Below are 19,922 nucleotides of genomic sequence, written 5' to 3'. Positions count from 1 at the left end.
ATGAGAGAAGGGGCCTTAGCAGTTAAGATATAATCTAAGCCAATTCTTTATAAAAGTTCCCCAAACCATCTGTCTAAACTCTGTTTAAACACTGACAGTGTGGAGAAATTCATTACCTCAATCCATTTTGAGGTCTGGCCTAATAGAAATTATTTTATGTAAGGGTGCCTGGGTGGCTCAGTCGGTTGAGTGTCCGACTTCAGCTCAGGTCATGATCTCACGGTCTGTGAGTTTGAGCCCCACATCAGGCTCTGCGCTGATGGCTCAGACCCTGGAGCCTGCTTCAGATTCTGTGTCTCCCTCTTCTCTCTGCCCCTTCCCTGCTCATGCTCTCTCTGTCTCTCAAAAATGGATAAACGTTAAAAAAATTAAAAAGAAAATATTTTATGTAAAGTCATATGTTCACTTCTCATATTTTTACTTAATCATCCTGCTCCTGTCCTCCAGAACTTCATAAAATTAGTTCAAACCTCTCTACACATAACCATCCTGCGAATAATATAAGACAACAGGTCTTGGTCCCTAATCAGGTCCCTAATTATTTCATTCTCCAAGCAAAATATCTTCAGTTCTTTCATGTTTGTCCCGAGAGTGACCCCAAACCTTGCTTGCTGCCTACCATGTACACTACTCAATTTGATGAAAGGAGTGCCTTAAGTCAAACTGAGGAGTTCATATGGTTAGGCAGTGAGCACAGAACACAGTGCTCTGGTGATGTCCACCCAGCATGGAGTTGAGAAGCTGTATCACTGCCTTCATCATGGATATTCAACTCCTATTATTATCAACTATAACTCAAATACTTTCACTACCCAATATGAATCACTACCTTATCTAGCAGTGGTATTGATTGAGACAAGGAGTTGTGTAAATAGTGCCATGAGATTTCTACATATTATTTTCAGGAACATGTGGGGTACAGCCCAATCAGTCAATCATGTGTAGAAGGTAAATATTATCCCCATTCACAGATATTAAACGTGAAACCCAGATACTGAATGATTCAGCCAAGGTCACACAGACAAGAAGAAATGACTCAGAAATGAGTCAAAAAATTCTCTGAATCTAGGGCACCTGGGTGGCTCAGTTGGTTAAGCATCTGACTTCAGTTCAGGTCATGATCTCACAGCGCATGAGTTCTAGTCCCACACCAGGTGAGCTTGAGCCTTTCTTCAGGTAAAAACATGAACCTGGGCGAGCCCCACCTCTCTCTCTCTCTCTCTCTCTCTCTCTCTCTCTCTCTCTCTGCCCCTTGTTCACATGCCCTCTCTGTCAAAAAAAAAAATTATCTGAATCTAGTACACTGCACTTTTCACTATACCATGTTACCTTCATGAATATTTTCTATAATCTCCATCTATAGAATAGTTTATAACAAAATCATTCTTATATTAATATAGAATTTGAGAACAAAGTAGTTAAACATACAACTCTGCTGTTTGTTCTTTATCTTCCTGTGTACATTTTTTAAGTGTCTGAACCAAGAGTATCGGCTTGCACTTCCAAAGAGCAAAGTTTTCTTACAATATTTTTAAAAAGAGGCTACCTTTAATTTAAACTGGCAGGTAATTTTTCTTAAGGGTCTAGAATGATGTAAGTAGCATTTTATGCTAAGGCTCTTGAGACTCTAAACAAAATAAGAAGAATTATGTGTTTGAAGCAAAAATTATGAACTATAGATTCAAAATTTATTAGCACAGACCTAAAAGCTGTTTAAAAGATTGAAAATGATGCAGTTTCCACTAGCTTTTCAGTTCCTTTTCAGTAGGGAATTGACAATTCCATTAGAGCCATAAACTTATGTCTGCAGAAGGGATTCAGGTAGGATCCTACCTAACAAACTGTAGCTGATGCCTGGGAAGCAAGAGGAAGCTCCCTGAACTAGAAAACCAGAGTAACGTGGTATGTGTAATTTACACACCACCCTATGGTCTTAGAAAATCTATTTTTCATAAGCTCAGAGACATGGAGGTGCATCTACAATGATTTTTTTTTAATTGCTGTGGTATATTCTGGGATGATGTCACGAAGTCCATTTGACAGAGAACTACGATCTCCCTGAATTCACTGAGATTTCTGTTCCAAGTTCTGGGGCAGCTTTGAGGAAAATTAGATGAAAATCTGCTATTTCCCCCTACTAAATATCTCTCAAGATCAGGGGCACCCTAATCAGTTGTGTCAGGGTGACCATCATGGCTTAGCAGAAGATGCTTCTTTGTAACTAAAGCATTCAGCTACAACGATAGCTCCCACCTTCCCAGACCGTGATACTCTCCATGGTCAATCTAAAGGTCTGGCATTTTACCTTGTCATATTTTACCACATTCTTTTACCTCTTGCTCTCGGGAAATTCCTTTGTCCTTGTTTGACCTTGATACACACTCCACAACCCAGATACCTAGCTTGTGACAGCCACAAAACTTCAATGTACTGTGGTATATTATAAAATCATGGAAAGAGCACTGAACCTAAAATCAGAATATGTGACCGTGAAGCCAGTCTCTGTTACTTAGCTTGATAAAGTTACTTCATCTCTTTGAATCTGGGTTTTGTCCACTGTTAGGTATGAAAATAATACCTGCTTCTGAGCTATTGTGTTAAAAAAATTAGACAAATAATATAAAAAATAAGTAAGTATCCAAAATGTGCAAATTTTCTAGCTAGAGATATAATTTTTCCAACTAAGGCTATTGAGTGTTTAAGTACTCAGAACTCTAACTACATTGTAAATGTTCATCAAACTAAAATTATTATCCAGGTAGGTAAAAACCAATATGGTAACAGAAAGTGGTAAAATCTCTATTGAGCAAATTGAATGTATGCTACTGACTGCACTTTGCATACTGAAAACATTATTAGAAAAAAAATCACAGGAGTATTATTACCTCCCAGACATTTTTTTAAAGAAGGCAGGAAGATTTATTTTCAAAAGTCCGTATTTTATGTTCCATCAGTCAGAAATAAAAGTTCAAAACCTACAGTAATCTAAGACTTAAGTGCAGAATTACATCTTTAGGTCACAGGGAACTGAAATTTGATTAGAAAAAACTTTCTTAGCTCCTGCTCCCTCCCCTATGTTCCATCATTTTCTTACTAATAACCCTTACCATAATTAGGTCTTGTTAGCTATATGATGGCACAAATCAGGTGTAATTTTCAATGATTAATTGGCTATATATTTTAAGTATAGAATGTCCTTGATATCAAGAGATGTCTGCCTAATCTTTCTTAAAAGAGATAAGGTTTCCTGCAATTATTCCACTAAGGAACACTGGTAGAAAAATAGCTGGGTGACTGATTTATTTGCTCTAAATTAGCAAATCTCCTGTTGCAACAAGATGCTTGATACTTAGGAGGAAGGTAGCTGCAGGGTTGTTATTATTAAATATATAGATATTTATTCTTGTTTTCCATAACCTCATAAAGGGGAAAAAAGGGTTTTTTCAATGGAAAAATAGGGCAATTCTGAGTCCACGTCTATCAATCCTCAGAGAAGTCATGGCTCTTAATGTTTAATGGAGCTAAAAAGGGCACTAAAGGCCTTTATGTATAAAATTTAAATAATAGAAGACTTACTTGAAAATTTTTTAGGGCACTCATGTGTTTATGAAATGAATATACTGGCAATATAAGGGGACATTTTCTCTTATTAATCTAAACTGTTTTTCTCCTGAGGAATGAATAATAAAGGTACTGAATATTTCCAGGTCTTTAAAAAGGCACACAGCAAGCTGGAGGCTTACTGGAGTTTAAATTAAAAAGAGACAATCCAGTTGCCAAATGTAAACACTTTTTGATGTTGGCAAAAGGGACCAAGAGCCTTGACATCCTAAGGTAATGTGCAATAACGATCCCTATGAGATGTGATTCCAACACAGACTTCTTGCGTCATTATCCTGGTCTTTCCAGCCACCAGGCTATTCCTTGAAGCCCCCAGTATATTAAGCAGAGAATCAAGCATGATTGCCATTAACTCATCTGAACTGAAGTTTTCCTTCAAATTTGAAAATGATTGTTTGCTTTCCTCCACAAAGAAATTTGGAACTACTTTTGTTTATTGCTATGGGTAGAATTATATCACTTACTTATCAAATAGCACAGAGAGGGCTCTGCAAGCCGCTATTTGACTTTGACAGTTACTCTCAATGTATATTCACATTATTTTAGCAGCTATTTATCATGAAAAATGATTTTCCTTATTTCTCTTAGCATATGTTATTTTATAATGAATCTCTAAATAGTCTACTTCTCACCCAATGTGCATGTAATTATATTCAGTTATTAGTTTTCTCACCTCATGTGCTATGCCTTGCTTTTAAATATTAGTACATATTTTTCTATTGAAAACTGGCAAAATATTCCCAAGGAAGCAGTCAACCATAGTTATCTTGTATTCGAGAGAACTGAAATACTCACTATGATTTTAGTGAAACTTTCTTTGAGTTTGTATACTAACTGTATTATTTCTGTCCACACAGTAACCTTTACATTATATTTTGTCCCTATTAAAATATTTGTCAAGGGCATCAGTTTCAAACTATTCCCTATTAGAGCTTTGTTTTAAAAGTTCATAAGTAGTGCTCCATATCTTTTCCAATGCTTCAAAGATGAATCCAATGCATTTGAAATCCCTCAGCATAAAATGAGTTATTTCTACCATAGGTAGAATGATTTTTGAAGATGCTAGAATTTTTTTTCAATTTCCCAGGTAATCTTCAGGGATGTGTCGTGTGTATGGCAGTCTCAGTCTCCATGTTATATCACCTAACAAAATTAGCCTAACATAGCAAATCATAAGCATAAGCAATTAGAAAATTTGTCAAATGTAAGACAAAATATTTTCTTTTATAAATGTGTATAGCTCAGCTCTAGAAAATCTACATCTTCTTTAAGGATATGTATATTTTTTTAAATAACAGAAACCAATTTTGTTTGGGAATGTGCTAGGAGGAGAGGAGGGACAACCAAGAACAGGAAAACACTCATATATGTATAAATGGATTAGCCAAGTTGTCCAAATATAGATAACTGGAGGCAATTAATATTTCCTCTATATTTGCCTAAGGAGCATTTCCTGGAACATTTATACTTTCAAATTTCCCAAGATCTGGAGAAGTCTTATTCTACTAATAGGCTTGAGGGAGGAAGAAAAGGGCACAATTAATGACATTTTCACTTTTTCCTCTGGCCTGGTAAGCAGGCAAGCAGTCCCTGAGCAGCAGAAAAGGGGATGCTGCTAGGCTGGCCTAGAACACATCCATAGATTTGGCTGGCAAAGGAATTACTCATCCAAATGGATTTAAATAGTTTATTGCCTATGACACAGCAGACAGCATTAGCTTCATGTTGCATTGGTTCCCTTCACCCCTATAAAGTCAACAGGGTGATGAAGAGGCAGGCCTAGATAGCTGTTGCACCCACAGTGAACCTGTGTCACACTTGAGAGACACTGCATTTAGAAAATGTCCAACCCGCCATCCTGGTTCCATCCAGCTGTGTGCATTTAAGGCCAACAATCTGTAGGTTCAGGTCTATCCAAGGCCTAGAGTGATCCTGCCTGAATAGTCCAGCATTATTTCCTTGGTTAGGTTTAAAATTTATTTTCCTGTCCCAAGCCTGGTATACCTAGAGAAAGCCTCTGAACAACTTTATCAAAAGGTTAAAATGAGCTACTATATGTAAATCACCCAACATATGGTAAGTATCCTAGCATCCTCTTTAACACCCAGAGATTTTATTTCCTCCTTCCTTATGACAGATTTGCCTTCACAAATTTTGTTGCCCTCCAGTTTCCCCTGAAAATCAAAGCAAAACAAACAAACAAACAAAAGCCCAGAGGCCTATATAAACCCCAGTCCATTTGTCTGGGACTCTGGTGTCTTATCTCACTCCTATCAGCTCCACAGGCTTACGTCCCAATCTCTGCAAGCTGGAATGCTATTAACTCAGATATCTTCCAAGTTCAAATCATCATCATATAGCTAACTATAGCCACTACTTTTTCCTAATATTCCTCTTACCACCCTATAGCCTTGGACCAGCTCCACTGTGACACTGACATTACCCAAGCCTGTAAACAAATTGCATCTCATGCTGGGATACAATGATTTTCTGATCATTCTATAGAGGATGGTACTATAGGATTTAAGAGCTTCCCCATCCCTGCCCTACTTATCCTTTCTCTCCTTGTTAAGTTATAGCACATCTCAAGTGCTAAACTTTTACAAACTCTAAAGCAATGAAAAATAGGACAGATCCTAATATTTTTTATATCTCCTACAAGGTTTTTTCATCCATTTACAGAAAATGTTTCTTTCAGGAAACAGGTAAAGGATTTCTGCTTCCAATATTACTAAACTCCTATCAGATCAACCTTCCTGCAAATAACTATGAACACTGGAGGGGAAAATCTTTGAAGGCACTGGAGAGTGAACATTCACAGATTTTGGAGGAGAGTCAACACATGGACGAAGGGAATTTCACAGGGTGAGTTTTCCATTTTTATAACTTTAACCTGAGGACAGCCAACAATTGGCACCTGGCCAAAAACTTACATTCTCTGTGGCCTGAAGAGACAAAAGACAGAGTTTGGGAAAAGCAAAACTGCTATGAAGTGAATAAGGATCCAAAAAAGGAGAAAGCCAGAGAGTGAACCCAAAGTTGGGGTAAATACTCTGCCAAAATTACTTGCTGAATCCTAAACCATAAATGAACAATTGTTCTGAAGAACAAAGAAGAAAAAGTGGAAAAAAAATTAATAGAGTGTTATGTACCTGTATGAGAAGATCAAAGTCTAGCATGTATGTAATGCAAATCCCAGAAAAAGAAGATGGAGAGGGAGACAGTAAATGGCTCAAAACTCCCCAAATTTAGTGAAAGACATAAATTTATAGATTGAAGAGATTTAATGATATAAATATGAAGAAAATAATGACTAGCCACATCACAGTCAAATGGCTTAAACCAAAGATAAAGGGGAAATACTGAAAGCTTCCAGAGATAAACAATACATTATATACAAGGAAAAAATGATTAGAACTTTACTGACTTCTCATCAGAAACTATGGAGATGAGAATACAGTAAAACATTTTTTATGTGCAGAAACAAAAATACTGTCAATCAAGAATTAGACCCAGCAAAAATAGCCCTTGATAATTAAAGGAAAATAAAGATATTTTCAGATAAAATAGGACTAAGGGACTTTTTCACCAGAACTTTATTATACTATATGCTAAAGTAAATTCTTCAGGCTGAAGAGAGATGATTCCAGAAGGAAAAATGGATGTTCAGGGAGGAATGAAGACTATCAAAACTGTTAACTATTTGACTCAATATAAAATATTTTTTTTGCATTCCCTTAAAACACATATGACTGATTTAAACAAAACTATAAATTATCTTGTGATTGTTTAATGAATATAGAGGTAAAACACATGACAAAAGGATGGGAGGCAGCCAAGTAAGTCTACGTATAAAGTGGTAAATTTTTTCACTGCATTTTATGTGAACAGATACAATGTTAACTTTAAACAAAAGGTACCATTGTGGACAAGGAAGGAAATTATTATACAGCATTACACAATGGAAGAAATAATACCAAGCACTCCATGTATAAACTGTTTGGTAGAATGATTGTGTTTTCTTCTTGAATTTTTTTATATAGCTAGGCCATTCTCTTACTTGGTTAACCAGCACTTCAGGAATGGCACGGAAGAAAGGTCAGAGCTAAAAGTCCATTAAAAAAAAAAAACAAAAACAAAAACCAAAAAACAACTTCTAGGCTTTATCAGGCATTATAAAGCTTTTGGCTTTTTTTCAGAGGAGATCCAAAAGCAGAAGAGGTAGGAGATATGCCTTACCTTGCAAAAGATCTCTCTGATGTTCTGTGAGAATAAACTGAAGGCAAGACTGAAGGCAGGAGGTTTGATTGAGAGGACGTTATAATAATCCAGGTGACTGATGGTGGGAGTTGGACCACAGTGACAGCAGTAGAGAGAGTTAAATATAGCTGTATTCTGGATTTATTTCAGGATGGTAACATATTAGTGAAATGAAGAAGTCTAGTTAGAGACCAGAGAGGTGGGCAAGATAACACGAGTTTAGGCAAATAGGAATGGGATGTTCAGCTGCCTTCAACCTTGGCATCTGAAACTGCTCAGACATTTCCTCAAGGACTTTGTCTAATAAGCAACTTCTTTAACCTTATCCAGCTACCTGACTATATGATAATTAAATGAATCGCTATTGCTTTATCTATTTGAAGACCTGTGTTATAGTTTCCCTTGAGAGGAGCCACACAGATAATTTCAAAGTCTATGCCAACTTCAGTTGGATCTAGCTGCACAAATAGTGTTTATGTATATACATGCTGGACTATGTTGTACTGACTGTATGGTAGAAATATGGCAGCAGTTCCAAGGTATGCCTCAAATAGTACTGAAATGCTTCATGGAGAAAGGGTCCTTGATCCGTGATCTAAAGATGAAATCATACATGGAAAGATGGAAGGAGGAGAAGGTTTTCCAAGTGAACTCAACAAGGAGACTAGAACCATAACAGTTTCATGGGATACTAACACTCTTCTCTGAGCTTCAAATCTTCTTTATATTGAGATGAGTGATTTTCACTGCAGTGGGAGTTGGAGAGTTTTAGTGGGAACTCCCTTTAAGGGAGAATGTCCCATAATTTATGGAGGATGGGTAGTTGGAAGGAGCACATCTGACAAAGATCCCAGCTTAAATCTAAAAGTATGGGTTCAGATGATTTACAAGGTGGTTCAATGAATGGAAATATAAAGTCAAGAACTTTTACTAAGGTCAAGAGGAAATGTTTAGCAAGAGTGGTACTACACAGTCCAAAGAAGGAGAATGTGATCTGCTATTTTTTAAGAAATTACTATGTGTGATGGGCTGATGGCTCAGAGCCTGGAGCCTGCTTCGGATTCTGTGTCTCCCTCTCTCTCTGCCCCTCCCCCATTCATGCTCTGTCTCTCTCTGTCTCAAAAATAAATAAACATTAAAAAAATTAAAAAAAAAAAGAAATTACTATGTGTAAGATACTCTGCTAGGTGCTTTACACTGTTACCTCATTTAATATCCCAAACAAGTTATCCCAAATACATACAAGAAGTAGGTATTTTCACTCTCATTTCACAGATGAGGAAATCGAGTCTCTGTAAGATCATGTAACCGATCCAAGACCTGAAGCTTGGATTCAGACACAGGTCTCCCTGATGCTCTTTCAAAGTTCTAATGCTTTTTCCACCAGTCCTTTTTTTTTCCCCCAGCAGCCGAGCCCCTTAATTCAAAGTATTTTTCTCCTGTTTTGCCTTAAAGTGCATATATATATATACACACATATATATATGTGTGTATATATATATATGTGTGTGTGTATATATATATATATATATATATATATGCATACACACACACACACACACAATGATAGAGATATGTGTTGATATGGACAAGAAGATAAAAATGAATTTGCTACTCATAAAAAAAGTTAAATGTTCTGTAACTTAAAGCACATAAGATTTCATATCATTGCTTTCTTCTACCCTAACATCTAATGTGACATATTTTACTATTTTAAATGATAACTAGAGTTTACAAAGCACTTAGCCCCATAACAACATATAATGGATGTTTATGAAATTTCATTGTCTATCACCTCCTACAATTTTGTTTTTACAATATATTGTTTGTCTTAAATGAGTTATTTTCTATCACTAATTATAACACAGATCCTTGGGAGGAAATGTTCTCCTTTAGAAGTTGCTGCTTCAGATTGTGGTTTCCAGGAGTATAGCAGGGTTAAAAAAGCAGGGACTGAACATAGTTTCATTTCAGAAAACATCTGGAAAAGAAACGTGATAACCAGCATTAAATTTCTCCAAGACAGTTCCTTCTGAAAGTAATGTAAGTTTCTTTCTTCTATGTGCACAGCTATCCTTGAAGTATATATCTTTGTCCTTAGGAGAGCACTCAGAAATGGGACTGCCATCTCTAGAAACACCCACAGCCACAAACTGCCACTTGTTCATATTTCTTTTTTACCACCTAGTTGTCCTTTCTTTCCACCTCCTTCATAAATGCCTTCTCATTCGCTGTCCTCTCTACATATCCTTTTATGCTTGTTTCCCAAAGCCTTTAATATCACCTGCCCTTATAAGCTCTAGGTGATTTATGATTTAATTCTGCTCAAATTTCCATTCCATGCTCTGTTCTCCATTAATATGTTCAGCCTTAAGACAACCAGGAAATCACGTGCCCATCCTTCCTACATATTTTGTGAATAATGGCATTTTGGTTGATCACTTCTGTGACCTGGCTTCTTACATCTAAAGCTCTCCAAATGCCAGAGCTCATGCTCAGACGCTCTCATATTTTAAATATGTGCAGAAGCCCTATAAATGCAATGACCTCTTTCTTCCTCAGCTAAATTTTTGCATTAAATATCTTACTCCTTTTTCGTTTGTTCATAGATCTGCATCTACCAAAATCTAGCCTTCCCGTATTTAGGCATCTTTCCAATTTTCATATTATTTTACATTATTGTTATAGCCATATTATAATGTTCCCATTATTGTTTCATTTCAGAACAAAATGTAATCCCGGCTGGCTTAACAACATTACCATTCACTTTCTGTAATGTTATCTTCCTTGTTTCAGGGAAAAACCTTTCTAATATAATTCAAGATTTAACTTTCTATATTCTGGATGCAATGTGATTTTCAAATGTTTTCTCCTAGTCTGTGGCTTGTCCTTTCCTTCTCTTAACTGTTTTTTTTTTTTCAGAGAAAATGCTTTAAATTTCAACATATACATAAATGTTTATATCAGCACTATTTACAATTGCCTAAACTTGGAAATAACCCAAATATACTCCAATGAGTGAATGAATAAATAAATGGAGGTACATCCATACAAAGCAATTCTATTCATCAATAAAAATGAATTAATTACTGTGTATTCAAGTTACACAAGAACTTGAACCTCAAAGGCATTTTGCTGATTGAAAAAAATGTCAAATCCCAAAAGGCTACATACCATATGATTCTATTAATATGACATCCTGGAAAAAAAATTTGGAACAAAGTACAAATCATTGGTTTCTACGGGTTAAGGGTAGGGTAGAGGTTCTGACTTATATTTTGTTTTAAAGTTTATTTATTTATTTTCAGAGAGAGAAAGAGCTAGCGGGGGCGGGGGGAGAGAGGCAATCCCAAATAGGTACTGTGCTGTCAGTGCATAGCCTGACATGGGGCTCAATGTGGGGCTTGATCTCACAAACCGTGAGATCCTGACCTGAGCTGAAATCAAGAGGAGCCCATCTCTTAACCTACTGAGCAACTGAGGTTCCCCAAGAGGTTCTGATTTAAAAAGTCAACAATGGGGAAGTATCTAGCATATTGCAATTGTGCTATCATCAGGTGAGATGGTAGCTACAAGAATCTATACATGTGTTAAAATTCATAGAACTCAATGCCAAAAACAGTGAATACTACTGTGGTGATGTTTTTTTTAAGAGTAAGATACTAAACGCTGAAAGGAAATCAACTTTGACTCTGCATAGGCATCTATCAGCCCCATCTAGTAGGTTCCTCCACATGGTTATAAAACCCAAGAAAGGAAGCACTGGCGTCTACACTAGCTAAACAGTTTACACTGACAATTGCAATTATGTTTAAATCAATTACCGGAAGTCATTCCAATTGAAAAATAAATACTTATGGGGCGTGTGGGTGGCTCAGTCGTTGAGCATCAGACTTCAGCTCAGGTCATGGTCTCCTGGTCTGTGAGATCAAGTCCCGTGTAGGGCTCTGTGCTGACAGCTCAAGTGACTGGAGCCTGCTTCAGATTCTGTGTCTCCCTCTCTCTCTGCTTCTCCCCCACTCATGCTCTGTCTCTCTCTCTGTCAAAAATAAATGAACATTAAAAAAAAATTTTTTTAAGAAAAATAAATACTTACAACCATCATAATCATATAATTATTATACTATTCATATTAGAAACAATATGACAGTTTGACTAACTTAGGATGGTATCCACATGAATCTTTTTTTTTTTCTGAAGTCTTTGGCCTTCCACCTGCAGACTTAACAGCTGTGTATCTTTTACTAATTTCCCTTAGCCTGTTTCCTCTGGGTTTACTGTCATTTCCCATGTGCCTATTCCAAAATTCAATAATTTTTATTTCCTTCTTTCCATCAAATTGAAAACTCACTAAGAGGATAAACAATATCTTAACATTCCTTTTGTATCTTCCACTTCACCTAATTCAATGCTGGGCACACCAAAGAGCTCAGTAAATACTAGTATTTGATTATTTACTGTATATTTCCTCTGTCACTAGATGACTCAGGGCACTTCTGGACCCTGTTCCCAGACTGGAACCTGGTTCTCTTCAAAATTTAGATTGGATTGTTCTACAACATATTTAGATATTTACATATCGATGTATGTTGGAGTCCCTTTAATTTTTAGTATTATGTATCCGCCAAACTTGAACCAGGGTCCTTACTAAAGCTGGTATTTTAATATTCTTATTATCATTAGCTAGCATTTATTGAACAATGATTCTGTGTCTGACGTTGTGGTAAGCATTTTATAGTCATTATCGCTTTCATCTTGTTGGCTGCCTTCTGAAGTCTTTTCTTAGGAGGATGACAGTCATCCTGGTGGACATTTGAGTTATTAATGGGAAAAACCTGAACAGAATAATCTGTCATTGGTCCCATTTGCAACTTTCCAAGCATCGTAATTAGTTGGCATAGACTTTTGAGTAAGGCACTGGTCATGAAAAGATAGATACAGATTTAGAATACAGGGCTCAGCTCTTTTTTTTTTTTTTTTTTTTGTAAGCTTTGCTTTTGTTTTTGCATTTCCCCATTATGTGAACTCAAATGCACATCTCAGACATCTTTTAATACTTTTATTTATTCATTTTTTTCTTATATGACATGAAAAACAGCACATGAAATTAATGGAGTGCTCGTCAGTCCTCATTTATAAACAATGATTTTTGTGAAATGTTTATTAGAACATTTAAGTGCCTAGCAGTTGATAAACACTTAACAATAGTAATTGTATATTACTAAATTTCATATTGATCATCCAGTTTCTAACCTATTTATTCATGTAACCCATGGTAGTATCATAATGAAGGGATATTGAAACATAAAAATAATTGCTGCTGAATTTGAAAATATCTTGGAAGAGTCATGAATTAGACAAGGGCTCTATTTCAGCTGAACTTCTTGGTATAGAAAAAGAATTACTACCTAGTAACATGAAAATCTGGAATTGGTGCTATCAAATATAGTAACCACTAACAATATGTGACTGTTTAAATTGAAATTAACTAAAATTAAACATAAAAAATTCAGTTCCCATTCACACCACCCACATCTCAAACACTCAATAGACACATGTGGTAGTGGTTGCCTATCAGAGAACACAGATACAGAACGTTTCCCTTAGTGCAGAAAGTTCTATTGGTGCACCACTAGACAGTGTGCCTGAAAACACATAAATGAAGAGCTGTTGCTCTTTGGAGTAAATCTGTACTTAATTTATAAAGTAAGTTTAAAATTGCTTAAATCTGGAATTCTGTTAAGTAAATTTTGGCTGACTAATAATTATACTAAAAATTGTGCAAAGTACTAAAACCATAATTAACTTCAGTAGTCACTAAATATATAGAGAGTACCTCATAACTAAAATATTTTCAAGGAAAATATTAAAACCTCAAAAGTTTCTAAGACTTCTAAGACTTTATACTGGTGTAAAAACTGTAAATCCAAGTCATTATGTAAAAATGCCTTTTGTCCTGTAAATAAGAATGCTTAAATGTCACAAGAGTAACTATACATTTTTATTGTATTTTTAAAATTTTTTTAAATGTTTATTCATTTTTGAAAGACAGAGAGAGACAGAGCACAAGCAGGGGTGGGGCAGAGAGGGCGGGGTACACAGAATCAGAAGCAGGCTCCAGGCTCTGAGCTGTCAGCACAGCTGATGCAGGGCTTGAACCCACAAACCGTGAGATCATGACCTGAGCCAATGTCAGATGCTTAACCGACTGAGCCACCCAGGTGCCCCCATTTTTATTTTGATCAAAAATAATACTTTGCTATTTTAAAATTATCTTTTAAACTGTAAGTTAAATTCTTCTTCACTGATATAGTGAATTTTCCATGTCAAGATTTAAAATATGAATGTATATACATAAGCCCTTGCCAAAATCAGACATTTGCTATATTTGAATCTTGAGTAATGCAATATAATCTTGGATGTTTGATCATTCATTCAAATGGAGCTGAAATGTACCAATGCACTCTCTATAAAGAATGGCTTTGCTAAACAAATTGATTTCCCAAAATGATCTCCAAAGTCATTTCTAGCACTAAAATTCTTTTTTCTTAATTTTTTTTAAATATATGAAGTTTATTGTCAAATTGGTTTCCATACAACACCCAGTGCTCATCCCAAAAGGTGCCCTCCTCAATACCCATCACCCACCCTCCCCTCCCTCCCACCCCCCATCAACCCTCAGTTTGTTCTCAGTTTTTAAGAGTCTCTTATGCTTTGGCTCTCTTCCACTCTAACCGCTTTTTTTTTTCCTTCCCCTCCCCCATGGGTTTCTGTTAAGTTTCTCAGGATCCACATAAGAGTGAAACCATATGGTATCTGTCTTTCTCTGTATGGCTTATTTCACTTAGCATAACACTCTCCAATTCCATCCATGTTGCTACAAAGGGCCATATTTCATTCTTTCTCATTGCCACGTAGTACTCCATTGTGTATATAAACCACAATTTCTTTATCCATTCATCAGTTGATGGACATTTAGGCTCTTTCCATAATTTGGCTATTGTTGAGAGTGCTGCTATAAACATTGGGGTACAAGTGCCCCTATGCATCAGCACTCCTGTATCCCTTGGGGAAATTCCTAGCAGTGCTATTGCTGGGTCCTAGGGTAGGTCTATTTTTAATTTTTTGAGGAACCTCCACACTGTTTTCCAGAGTGGCTGCACCAATTTGCATTCCCACCAACAGTGCAAGAGGGTTCCCGTTTCTCCACATCCTCTCCAGCATCTATAGTCTCCTGATTTGTTCATTTTGGCGACTCTGACTGGCGTGAGGTGATATCTGAGTGTGGTTTTGATTTGTATTTCCCTGATGAGGAGCGACGTTGAGCATCTTTTCATGTGCCTGTTGGCCATCCGGATGTCTTCTTTAGAGAAGTGTCTATTCATGTTTTCTGCCCATTTCTTCACTGGGTTATTTGTTTTTCGGGTGTGGAGTTTGGTGAGCTCTTTATAGATTTTGGCTACTAGCCCTTTGTCAGATATGTCATTTGCAAATATCTTTTCCCATTCCGTTGGTTGCCTTTTAGTTTTGTTGGTTGTTTCCTTTGCTGTTTTAGCACTAAAATTCTAAATCCAATTCCACATTTTTAAGAAAAATAAATTGTATGGACTTTTAGAAGGCTTAATGCTTAAACCAAAGTAGATGCAACTATTTACAAATGTAGTTCATCAGTCTATTTATTAAAGCAAGAACATTGAGATTTCTATCTAGAATCATGTTAGCAATTAAATTACTGCATGTGCTTGAAATCAAAAAAGGTTCTTTTCTGTATGATTCCTTAATGTACACGTTTAACATCATTTTATACAATTAATCCTTTCAGCCACACCCCAAAATAATGAGTTTTTACTGTAGTAGTGTATAAAAACAGGATAAATATTAAGGCAGATGACCATAATTGGGAGTATTTAGAATATTGTCTTTTTTTTTTTAACATTTATTTAATTTTTGAGAGACAGAGAGAGACAGAGCATGAACAGGGGAGGTGCAGAGAGAGGGGGAGACACAGAATCAGAGGCAGGCTCCAGGCTCTGAGCTGTCAGCACAGAGCCTGACTCGGGGCTCAAACTCATGAACCGTGAGATCATGACCTGAGCCAAAGTCGGTCGCTTAACTGACTGAGCCACCCAGGCGCCCCATTTAGAATATTGTCTTAATGAAATATATAAAGTAATTTTGTCCGGATAAGGCAATCTGCAGAGTTCTCAGAAAACTGATGGTTACTTTTAAACTTTTCAAATGATTAAAATAAACAAACAAAAAAGCTATTTTGAAGGAATCAATTAATAAAGCTAAGTTTGTTACATAAATTAAATATACATATATTTATAGTGATTTTTCCCCCAAATTTGGTTGTTGGAATAGCTATATTTTTTCCAGTTGAGAATGTTGATTTTAGTCAAAGAGAACAAAGTTTTAGGACATGATTTTAAAATTGAGTAGAAAAACTAATGAATGTGATTTCAAAGTCAGAAAATGGGTACCAATAACTTTATATATCTGCTTATCTTTGCTATATTAAATGATTTCTTAAGTAGCATAATTTCAAAAAGGCCTATTGCCTATGTTATTATTTTAATGTCTATTACTTTTGTCAACTATGAGGAATTATCTTTATAACAAAAAAAAAGTCTATCATTTGTTTTTGGCTCTTTCTTAGGATTGCCATCTGTCTGCTTACATTGCCTACCACTATTTTATCCATTAGAATCCTCAGCGTATTCATCATGGTTATTTTAAATTTCCAGTGTGATGACTTTTTTTTAAATTTTTACATTTTATTTTATTTTAGACAGAGAGCAAGTGCACAAGGAAAAGGGGCAGAGGAAGAAAGAGAGAGAATCTTAAGCAGGCTCCAAGCATCATGGGAGGCTTGATCCCACCACTCTGGGATTATGACCTGAGCTGAAATCAAGAGTTGGATGCTCAACCAAGGCCACCTCCCAGCCCATCTGATAATTCTAACATCCCTGCCACATTGTTCTGATGCTTGTTTCTGTCTCTTCAAATCGTGTTGTTTGCCTTTTAGTATGCCTGGTAATTTTTCTTCTTAAAAAAAATTTTTTTCAATGTTTATTTATTTTTGAGAGAGGAAGAGAGCACAGGAGCGTGAGTGGAGGAAGGGTGAGAGAGAGGGAGACACAGAATCTGAAGCAGGCCCCAGGCTCTAAGCTGTCAACACAGAGCCCAATGAGGAGCTGGAACTCACAAACTGTGCGACCGTAAGACTTGAGCCAAAGGCGGACACTCACCTGACTGAGATACCCAGGGGCCCCAATGTTTTCTTGATAGCTGAACAGAATGTGCCAGGTAAAAGGAACTGCTTAAAGAGGACATTAGTAAGGTAAGGTGGTGGTAACTTGTGGGGGAAGGGGAAACAGTCTATAAATCCTGTGAGTAAATCTCAGCCTTTTAGTGAGCCTATCTATGCTCACTAAATTAGTCGAGCACACAAATTAGGTTTATTTGTTTTTTTCTTTCCCCCTTGGTAGGACAGGAGGCTGGTGGGGGCTGCAGTTGGGTATTTCCCCTCCCTGTGGTCAGTTAGGCTCTAATAATACCCCAGCTGGTAAGACCTAGGTTAATTAGCTTATCCTGAGGGCAGGCTTTGTTAAGAAGAACAGAGCTCAGACTTACTTCAAAATGGTTCTTTTTCCCTTACCTATGCCACCAGTACAAGAGGATTTTACTCCATTATTTACTGTGGGAACCTGGTCAACATTTTGGAGGTAAGTCTCACCATATTGTGGGGGTCCTATGACCGGGTCCCCCTGGAGTTTTTAACTCTCTGACATGTCCACACTGAGCCTCCACAGTTTGTCAATTACGTTCAAGTTTTCCTACCCAGTGCTTGTTCAAGTGGCGGTTTCTGCTTGTGAATCCCTAGTAAATCCTGACTCCTGAATTCTACTGTCTCTCTAATCTTGAAGAAAGAGGTTTGTGCCGTGTCCTCCCCTCTCTTCAGGATCCAAGAAGAGTTGTTAATTTTTCAGTCTGTTCAGCATTCTGCTTGTTAGGACACAGTGGTGACTTCCAAGTTCCTTACATGCCAGAAACTGGAAGTCAGCAGTTTATTCTGGATACCTAAAAAACTAGAAAGCGCTCATGTTACAGCAAATACTCAGTGCCCAGGAAGAGACAAGCCACACGCAGTCGGGGAATCAGGAAAACACTGTTTATCACACACCGGTGCTGGCCCAGCAGAGTCACCTCCAAAGCCTGAGCCCAGAACCTTGGCGTAGGCCTCCTTTTATGGTTGGGATGGTAGGGAGTTGTGTGACAAAAGAAAAAAGGGAGGGGGCACTTATCAGTGGTGCTCCGCGGACAGTTGGTGGGCAGTTGGTGGACACAGGAGGCAAGCCAGATTATAGAAGCCAAAAGCATGCAAGGGGAGTATGCAGCCTCGGACATCTGGCTGGCCCCTTTTATCTTGTTTTTACTGGTTTTTCTTCTCACTCAGATGTCAGTTAATAGGAAAATGGATAAACAAGATGTGTCATATTCTAAAATGGAATACTCTTCAAAAAGAAAAGATAAAAAAATAATAACACATGCATAGCATTGGTGAATCTGTGAACAGTATGCTGAATGAAAGAAGCTTTACTGAAAAAAAGCTTTACTGAAAAGTGTACATACTGTATATATAAAGTTCTAGAATAAACAAAGCTAACCAAGGGTAGAAAAAAATCGAAATCATTCTGATGGAAGAAGAGGATTTACTGGTAACTGATGATGAGGTTCTGGGGGTGACAGTGGGGTTTGTGGGGTGCAGAGCCAATGACCAAGAAAGAATTCTTGAAGGTGTCTTTGGTGCAAAAAGGTGATTTTATTGAAACACGGGGACAGGACCACAGGCAGGAAGAGCTGCCCTGGGACCATGAGGAGAGACTGGTTTTATACTATGGGGGCTGGGGGAGGAAAGTCCAGGGGAAGTTTCCAATGAGATTTTCAATGCTAAAGAAGATCACAGCATATTGGAGGCCTAGCTATTGTCAAGCTAAGGTTGTTTCCCCTCTAGCAAAGCATTAAGACAGTAGGGAGTTCCTGGAGAAATATTTTATTCTGCCAGCCTCAAATATTTGCCAAAGGGCTGCAGGTGATAAGGAAATTTGGCTCTATCTGCAATTTCCTTCTGCCTTTGTTTCCCACATCAAGAGACATGAGGAATCTTCCTGAGTAATGTTCTGTATCTTGATAGGGATTTGGCTTGCACAGATAAATGCATTTGTAGGTGCTCATCCCTTGGTATACTTGCGATTTGAGCATTTCATTGTATATAAATGTTATCTTAAGATATAAATAAATATTAATCTCTAGTTGATATGCATGCTGAAGTATTTGAGGGGAAGTGTACAGATATCTGTGACTCACCTTAAAATGCATAAATGAAAAAATAGATTGATGGATGAATAGAGATCTAGAAAGATAGCATGTGATAATGCAAGTATGAAACACAGGAATCCAGGTAGAGAGCATAAATAAATTCATTCAAGTTTTCTGATGTTTGAAATTTTCTTTCTGGAGTAAAAAAAAAAAAAGGAATTATAGGAATATGATTACACAGAGCTTTGGCCTTAAATTTAGAAAAACTGAAGTTTAAATGCCACCTCACATCTATGAATTCATGAACAAGTTACTCTGACACTCAGACAACAGGGTTGTAAAGATGTGTAGCCAAGGGAAGACATTGGCCCTTAGCTTCAAATGCCTCACCACTCCTTGAAGTTATAATTCCAGGGATCATCATACTTTTAGAAAAGATTTTTTTGCAGTGACTTACAGTATTTGAACTTAGGGACCTCTACAGGTCTCTTTCAACCAGGATTTCATGTTTGGACAAGTCAATGATTCCCAACTGAATTTTTAATATTTTTTATGAATGGCTTCTCTACATTTATTTTTCTTTATATATGTGCACAACTTATTAATCAGGACATTATTCAACTTACTGCTGTGTACCCCCTCCACTCATTAACAAGATAACATGTCACACAACACTTTGAAAATGCATAGCAAAATTGTAGCAACCCCCACAAAAAAGA

The 19,922-nt window shown here is 36.9% G+C and overlaps 1 pseudogene; it reads right to left on the bottom strand.

The window, feature by feature from the left end:
* LOC124523455 (golgin-45-like) overlaps nucleotides 1-12,764 on the bottom strand; it is a 95,018-nt pseudogene extending 82,254 nt beyond the window's left edge.
* Nucleotides 12,765-19,922: the final 7,158 nt, after the last annotated feature.

The sequence above is a fragment of the Lynx rufus genome, unplaced genomic scaffold (assembly GCF_022079265.1).
Source record: "Lynx rufus isolate CCGP_SWC_20201006 ecotype Redwood Valley unplaced genomic scaffold, mLynRuf1.p SCAF_4, whole genome shotgun sequence".
NCBI classification, from domain to species: domain Eukaryota; kingdom Metazoa; phylum Chordata; class Mammalia; order Carnivora; family Felidae; genus Lynx; species Lynx rufus.
Note: the sequence above shows the minus strand (reverse complement) of the source record. Positions and strands in the feature narration are given on the sequence as shown.